The 9,038-nt window shown below is 39.4% G+C and overlaps 1 pseudogene; it reads left to right on the top strand.

The window, feature by feature from the left end:
* The first annotated feature begins 5,625 nt into the window (after positions 1–5,625).
* Positions 5,626–7,234, top strand: LOC102729631 (intraflagellar transport protein 52 homolog pseudogene; annotated as a pseudogene).
* The last annotated feature ends 1,804 nt before the right edge of the window (positions 7,235–9,038 follow it).

The following is a 9,038-nucleotide window of genomic DNA, read 5'->3' as shown; positions in this document are numbered from 1 at the left end:
TTCCCAGCAATGTAGATAAATTTTTAAGACATGTTGAGCCTATCTCTTCCCTGAACATAAGCTCCTGCATAAGGGGAAAGTCACTTCACAGGAGCTTGTGCAAAGGCATTTTCTTTCTCCTCTACTTCATAGGCACCCTTGTGAACAATGTCAAGACAGCTCAGCACTACACATACATGCAAGTTTGCCCACTGGGGTCTCCTTTGGAGGCATGGCTACTACTGGCACATCCTGCTGCAGATGGGTTCCATGCCTAGCCCTTAGCTGCAAGCCTGGGACGGGGTTCAGGACACTCTACATCAGCTTCCTCAAAGGCCATCACCATTACAAGTGTGTAAATGGATTTAAACTCTATTTAGACAAAAATTTGAAAAAGGAGTGGACTTTTTCTCCTTTGGGAGGCTTAAAAGATACACTGAGAATCAAAGAATCTCCTCATCAGAAGCTATATAGGGCCATCTCTCATCCAAGATAGTTTTTCTTTTACTGCAAGTACCTGAAGATTTGTCACTTAGCTTCTGCTTCCACATACTCACCCATGGGAGTAGGAAAGACTTACTGACATTCCCAAATCAATTCACAATTAGAAATGGATTTTCAAATGATAAACCTATATGTCCAACATTGTTGAATAATTTTCCTAAAAGTTCCTTGTATTAAGATCTGCCTAGGGGCGCCTGGGTGGCTCAGTCGTTAAGCGTCTGCCTTCAGCTCAGGTCATGATCCCAGGGTCCTGGGATCGAGTCCCGCTTTGGGCTCCCCGCTCTGCGGGAAGCCTGCCTCTCCCTCTCCCACTCTCCCCTTGCTTGTGTTCCCTCTCGCTGTCTCTCTCTCTCTCCATCGAATAAATCAATAAAATCTTTAAAAAAAAAAAAAAGATCTGCCTACATATATAAAATTTCCACTAGATCTTTTGATGCCATTGAGAATAAATCTAATCTTTCATATTATAACTCTCTAAATATTTGAAGATGGCTTTAATTTTTCATTTAAAAACTTTTATGTAAGCTGGCAATTTGCAGAACAAAAAATAAGTTGTAAATATACAAAATTCTACAATCTAATATAGTTTATTTAGTGACTACTAAGTGTTTAGCACATATCACCTCAAACATGCAAAATATTTGGAAGTCATCACTCTCCTTACAACAAGCAAAAAACTGAACAAATTGAAAAGCAATGGTTTTTCTTGCACCCATTAGAAAACTGAGGATGCAAGGCAATCTGCTACCTTGAAATCTGGCAAGATGGAAAACCCAGAGTGTCACAATTATCTGCTTGCCTGGAGCAGAAATGCTAGAGCCATAAACTGGTAGGGACCCTTAAATTGTAAATTTGATTAACTTCTGGAGGCTGAGGGTAGACTAGCATAACAATGATAATCTCTTGGGGGCTTAGCCTTAGTGGGGTTTATACTTCTTGTGGCAGGGAGGGGGGTCCCCACCAACTTCTTATGGTAAAAAGCCAAGAAAGATTCCCTCAACACTGTGGCAGGGGAAGGGGAAAAGTGACATTGTTAAACACACACAGGGAATTCCCCTACAGATGCCCACTCTCCAGGGGGAAGGACTTTACCAGAGACTTATCCAATCTGAGGGAAGAGAATTTCTCCAGCTCCAGCCCTCTCTAGGTTTCCTGCCTCACCAGAAATTGTGGGAAGCTAAGAGACACTTCTGAAGTGGCCCACTAAAAGACTGAGATTTAATAATAAGATTATAGAATACTTCCCTTACCCACATTTTACCACCACACCATCAGGGCTCCATTAGAATAACAGTGGATTAGGGCGCCTGGGTGGCTCAGTTGGTTAAGCGACTGCCTTCAGCTCAGGTCATGATCCTGGAGTCCCGGGATCGAGTCCCGCATCGGGCTCCCTGCTCAGCGGGGAGTCTGCTTCTCCCTCTGACCCTCCCCCTTCTCATGTGCTCTCTCTCTCTCAAATAAATAAATAAAATCTTTAAAAAAAAAAAAAAAGAATAACAGTGGATTATAGCTGAAAGAGATTCAAGACACAGATTCTATTTAAGGAAGAGTCCTTAGTTAAGCCCTATAACAACAAGAGAGCCAAAAGCAAGGACACTAGAGAAATTTGAAACCTCCAGCACCTACAGTTACAGAAAACATTAAACACAACCCAAATCCTAGCCAGATTAACATTACAATCTTACACTAAAAAGCCTATTTAACAATTACTATTACCTGACATATAATGTTTGACTGTCAGCAAAAAAAATTAAAAGCCATGTTGAAAGGCAAGAAAAAGCACAGTCTGAAGACACAAAAGCATCAGAACTACACTCAGGCATGGCACAGATTTTTTTTTATCAGACAGGGATTTTACAATAATTGTGATTAATATGAGATCTAACGGGAAAAAATAATGGCCAAGAATGCTCCAAATTTAATGGCAGACAGCAAACTAAAAATCCAGGAAGCTGACAGAACACCAACTAAGAAAAATACTAAAAAATCTACACCTAAGCATATAAAATTCAAACTGTAGAAAACCAAAGACAAAATGAAATCTTTTAAGAAGTCAGACGAGGATAGGGGCTAACATTATATTATAGAGGAATAAGGATAAAAATTACAGCAGACTACTAATCAGACACCATGTAAGAAAGTGGAGAGTAGAGCCAAGTATTTAAATGATCAGCACTGTGATAAGTGCTACCAGGAATAGATGACGTTATGTGGAGCCAGAGTTAAATAATTGGAGAGACAAGATTAACATATTAAAAACAGATAATCCTAACAATTGCAGCCATGTTTAAAAGGTGAAAATTCCTCACTTTATTTCTCCTACTTCTGCTCCCTAGGGGTAATTCTTTGTAACTGGTGTGACTCCTTCCAAATAATTTTCCAGGCATATAAACAGATTGATGAAGTTTTAAGTATATGTTTAAATACTTTCCTTCCTTCTTTCTTTTACACAATGGGATTATATTGTATGGTTTTGCAACCTGCAAAATCATTCATTCCTATTCATGGCTGTGAATGCAGCTGAATTCTGGCCTTCTCCACTCTTTTCAGCAACTACCTGGCATTTTCCTGTTGATGGGAATTCATATTATTTATAATACTACAAATTATGCTACCATCAGGACAGTGTATGTGTGTGTGTATCCTTGTCCAACATTTTCAGACCAAAAAAACTGTGTCACTTTATACTGTCATCAACAATGTGCCTTTGTGGTCCTATAGTCTCAAATTCTAGATAGAATATAAATCTTTCTGGGAGAGAGAAATGGCTTCTAATGGCTGTTTTAATTTGCAAATCCTTAATACTTCCTGGGGAATGAACACCTTTTCAGGTGGTTATTGGCTATTTGCGTTCTTTTGTAAATTGTCCATTCTCTATTGGCTTATTTGTTGGAAAGCACTTTTATAGTAGCAATATTAATCTTTTGCATATGTTACACGAAAAGGTGCACAACATCACCAGGGAAATACAAATCAAACCACATTGAGATATCACCTCACACTTGTTAGAATGGCTATTATCAAAAGACAAGAAATAACAAGTGTTGGCAAAGATGTGGAGAACAGGGAACCCTTGTGCACTGTTGGTGGAAATGTAAATTGGTGCAATCACTATGGAAAACAGTACGGGGTTCTTCAGAAAATTAAAAATAGAACTATTATATGATCCAGCAATTCCCACTTTTGGGTATTTATCCAAAGGAAACAAAATCACTATCTTGAAAAGGTATCTAGACTCCCATGTTCACTGCCACATTATTTATAATAGTCAACACATGGGAACAACCTAAGTGTCCATTAACAGATGAATAGATAAAGAAAATTATATATATATATATACATATATATATTTCCATATATATTCAATGGAGTTTTATTCAGCCCTAACAAAGAAGAAAATCCTGCCATTTGCAACAACATGGATAGACTTTGAAAGCACTATGCTAAGTGAAGAGAAAGACAAATACTCTATGACCTCACTTATACATGAAATCTAAAACAAACAAATAAAACACAAACTCATAGATACAGAGAACAGATTGATGGTTGCCAAGGATTGGGGGCAAAGGGGAATGAATACAGGTGGCCAAAAGGTACAAACTTGCAGTTATAAGATACATAAGTCCTGGGGATGTAATTTATAGCACAGTGACTATATTTAACAATACATTTGAAAGTTGTTAAGAGATTAGATCTTAAAAGTTCTCATTAAAAGAAAAAATGTATAACTATATGCAGTGATGAAGGTTAACTAAGCTTATTGTGGTAACCATTTCGCAATATATACATATATCAAATCATTATATGGTACACCTAAAACTGATACAATGTTATTTGTCAAACATTTAATTTTTTTAAAAAATCCAGCTCTTTCCACAAAATGCTCTCTAACAATGACAAAATAACAAGATGATAAATGTAATTGATAAATCTAATTGTATACTAGAAACTGTAAGTTGGAGTGGGGCATCAGTAAAAAGAAAGATCAAGAGGGCTGGAGTAGCCATGAAGTCTTTAAGGAAGAGAGAATTTAAGCTGGGCCTTGATGTGTGAATGGTATGTGTATTGTTGGGAGGAAAGGAACAAAGACAGGGAGGTAGGACTACGCTTGGAATATCCATGTGATAGTAAGACTGACTAGATCACAAGATGTATCCTGGAAGCAAGATGGTTAGGAAATAGTCATCCACAGAGAGATGTTGCTAATGCTATAAGAACAATGGATTTTCTAAATGTAAAGCAGGGGAATCCAGTCTTTTTTTTTTTTTTAAGATTTTATTTATTTATTTGACAGAGAGAGGGAACATGAGCAGGGAGAGTGGGAGAGGGAGAAGCAGGCTTCCTGCCAAGCAGGGAGCCCGATGCGGGGCTCGATCCCAGGACCCTGGGATCATGACCTGAGCTGAAGGCAGACGCTTAACGACTGAGCCACCCAGGCGCCCCGAATCCAGTCCTTCTTTAAAAGATTTGCTCTTTACTCTTCCCTTAACCCATGAGATCAAGAGATAAGAGCTGGTGGTAAAATTTCTGGTAAGCTGGAAAAGAAGTGGCACAACCAACTACACTCTTCCTCTCCCTGCTGGATACTCAGGAAAAGTGAAGATAAGGGAATGAGGTGGCAGCAACCACTTGAGATCCACCAATCAAATGTTTGAGATCTGCTGATCAGAATATCAAGGACTGAGTTTTGAACACATTTTTTTAACTGTGAGGGGCATGAAGCAGAATGAGCATGAAGTCAAAGGGGAAGCAGTAACAAAAACTAAGGAAGTTTTCCAGAAAGTGAAGATGATCAGTAGCATCAGTTGTAGCATGGAAGTCAAAGGCACTAGATGAAATCTATTGGATTTGACAAAGTTCTGGTGGCTATGTTTTGTTTTGCCTATAATGGCCCTCCCTCCAGGAGCTGTTCTCTGTCCTCCTCCTCTCAAACACACACGTATCTTGAACCCGATAGTTCTAGTGGTAGCTGCCTATCATAGAATTGTGGCCAAAGTGAACAAGCCAAGTCAATGTTAGGATTAAAGGAGAAATGACTCTGAGAATCGGAGGCCCAGAACTGTTACTGGCCATTTCTTGCCATATTTAGGAAACTGATCTGTATAGGAGAAACACTACCAACATGCTGAAAGATGTCAGGAAATGAGTGTGCTGGTGACATTTAAGTTTCTGGTTCCATTTGTCTCTAACATCCAGCTGCATGCCTATCCTTCTCTGGTCTATGAAACAAACTGCAGTATCATTCAAAACCCCCTCTTCACAGAAGCTACTTCAAGGTAGGTTCCTGTAATCTGCAGCCAAAAATAGTTCTGTATAATATAATATGGGTTTAAATGGAAATTAATGGTATGAATTCCTACATGTGGCTGTATATTTTTTTAATTTACTAAGTTGACAGGTCTAAAACTGCTAATGGGGGATAAAGGAGATGGCTTCATATGTGGTGACTCTTAGATTTCTAGATCTATTTATTCCACCCCTTAAATATCTCTAAATCTGTCCTCCATTTCTGTGGCTGCTGCTTTAGTTTAAGCCCTCATATATTTTTGTAATAGCCTCCTAATTGGATGCCCTACCTCCAGCACTAGTATTCCTGAATTCATTCTCTATACTAATGCCAGTATGACTTTCCAAAACATAAATCCAGTCTTGTTGGTCTCTATGGATAAAGTCCAATCTATTTAGCATGGTATATAAGGCTCTTCACGGTCTGGCTCCTGCTGAACTTTCCAGTCGATCTCCCACTAATTCCCAATTTGTATCTTATACTCCAGTCACATGCAGCTGCTTGCCATTCCCTGAACACACTCCATGCTTCCTTGGGCTTGGCACATGATAGACATTCACTAAATGTTCATTGACTTAAAATGCCTTTTCAAACATGCTCTTTTTTATCTGGAATACCATTTCCACCTTCTAACTCCCTGATATATAAAGTTCATCCCATATATTACTTCAGCCAGGTCACCTTCCTTGATCTTCCACAATCCATCTTCTCCTCAGACTGAGTTAGGGGTTCCTCCTTTGTACTTTCATAGCCCCTTATGCATAACTACCACAGCACTTTTAAAAATAAATTATAGAGACTGGAGGGTTGACTGGCAGGACTGGTGGGAGCAGTTCCTGTGGTTTCAGGTGGTGTTTGGGCCCACGAACAGCTAAATGTGAAACATGAACCTCTCCAGCTCATCCAGCCTCAGTTTGAGATGCCACTGCCAGCCCTTCAGCCAGCGGTTTTCCCTCCCAGTTTCAGGGAATTACCACCTCCTCCGCTGGAGCTATTTGACTTAGATGAGACGTTCTCTTCTGAGAAGGCCCGCCTTGCTCAGATTACCAATAAGTGTACTGAAGAAGACCTGGAATTCTATGTCAGAAAATGTGGTGACATTCTTGGAGTAACCAATAAACTACCAAAGGACCAACAAGATGCCAAACATATCCTTGAGCACATCTTCTTCCAAGTGGTGGAGTTCAAGAAATTGAACCAGGAACATGACATTGATACAAGTGAACCAGCATTCCAGAACAATTTCTGAGGACCTTGCCTCTTGAAGCATCTTCTGCCTCCTGATTTTCTTTGTAAACTATTTTTGAATTCTTCAACTCCTTATGAAAATTGTCTGTACACTCTTTACCCCATGAGTTGTAGGTCGGTGCATCTCCTGTAGTGCCCAGATAGATATAACATTTCTAACAAGATCCTTATGTGAGATACATTCCATTTTTAAAATTAAATCTGACTGAATCCCTACTTTTATAATTTAAAAATAAATAAATAAATAAATTATAAATGTTGGCTCACTTATCCCTCTCTCTCTTTCCCCCTTCCCTGCCCCTACCAAAGGGCTTCATTGAGGACAGACCCTGTTCTGTCTTCTTCTTTGTATCTATAGCTTGGCATGTGGTGGGCAATTCACAAATGCTACTGGACAAAGGACTGAGTGGATAAAGCACATATTCATGTATATGTGGAAAAGGGCTAAAAGCCATTCCATCTCTAGACAATGATTCTGTAATTGTTAGTTTAGCACCCAAACAATACTGGATGCAATGCAAAACATTGTTCTAGTTACAGAGGTGTCCTTCAGTAGCATATCATATGTTGTACTATAGAGTTCCCATCTAGGGTTTATTAAAGATATAACCTTCAAGGTATTTCTACACTGGCATAGAACTTTCCAAAGGCAAATTATCTGCCATAAGAAACTTTTCTGCTGGGGTGCCTGGGTGGCTCAGTCGTTAAGCGTCTGCCTTTGGCTCGGGTCATGATCTAATGAGATCATGGGATCTCGTCCTGGGATCGAGCCCTGCATCGGGCTCCCTGATCTGCAGGAAACCTGCTTCTCCCTCTCCCACTCCCCCTGCTTGTGTTCCCTCTCTCGTTGTGTCTCTCCCTGTCAAATAAATAAATAAAATCTTTAAAAAAAAAAAAAAAGAAGGAAGAAAGAAACTTTTCTGCTTGGTTGAGTCCAGGATTATTCAGATAATTTTCTTCCAAAAGGAAAGAGAAAGGTATTTCCTTTGTGCCTGAAGATTCATGTTTTCCCAAAAGGGAGAACACTTTGGCTATAGAATGTCATGGGACAAGAGGAGATTAAGTGAAGGGGAGGTGCCAGAGGATGGTGAGGAAAGATTCAGTCCTCAAAGGAATAAATCTCTCCACAAGTCCAGATCCATTACTATGCTAACATTACTTCTCAGTTATCTCCTCTGACATATCGTGGGCTTCCAACCATTGCAATAAAACATAGTATTTTAGAAAATATGTCCTTTTGTTGTTCTCAGAAAGAAAGCAGTGAGAGCAAAACAAAACAATAAAATAAAGCAAACATTTTATGGAACTGATATGTGATTTCAGCTATTAAACATATTTAAGCTAACCTTCACATTTTTTAAAAATATTTTATTTATTTATTTGACAGAGAGAGAACACAAGCAGGGGGAGTGGGAGAGGGAGAAGCAGGTTTCCCGCCAAGCAGGGAGCCCGATGCGGAGCTCGATCCCAGGACTCTGAGATCATGACCTGAGCCGAAGGCAGCCGCTTAATGACTGAGCCAACCAGGCGCCCCTAACCTTCACATTTTTACAGATGAGAAAAATTGAGTTCAGAAGGGTTAAGTAAAATTTGCAGCCAAATTTTACAGTTTGGTAGAGTAGGATTCAACTGAAGTCTAATTCTAAAGCACAATCAATTTGTATTATGCCATATTCCTCTCAAAGAAAAGTAACAAGAAGAGAAATGCAAATATGTTAGAGTTGTAAGCTAAAATTTCTAGCTTGAATACTTAAGTATTCTTAATCTGGGGGTGCCTGGGTGGCTCAGTAGGTTAAGCGTCTGACTCTTGGTATTGGCTCAGGTAATGATCTCACAGTTGTGAGATGGACCCCACATAGGGCTCCATGCTGGGCCTGGAGCCTGCTTAAGATTCTCTCTCTCTCCCTCTCCCAACCCCCTCTGCCCCTTCTCCTGTGGTCTCTCTCTCTCTCTCTCAAATAAATAAATAAATAAAATCTTAAAAAAAAAAAAAAGACTGGTTATCTCTGGATGTATTTCA

This window comes from Leptonychotes weddellii, chromosome 10, assembly GCF_054177405.1.
Source record: "Leptonychotes weddellii isolate Sample4059 chromosome 10, ASM5417740v2, whole genome shotgun sequence".
Taxonomy (NCBI): domain Eukaryota; kingdom Metazoa; phylum Chordata; class Mammalia; order Carnivora; family Phocidae; genus Leptonychotes; species Leptonychotes weddellii.
The sequence above is the reverse complement of the archived record's forward strand: the minus strand, read 5'-3'. Positions and strand labels throughout refer to the sequence as shown.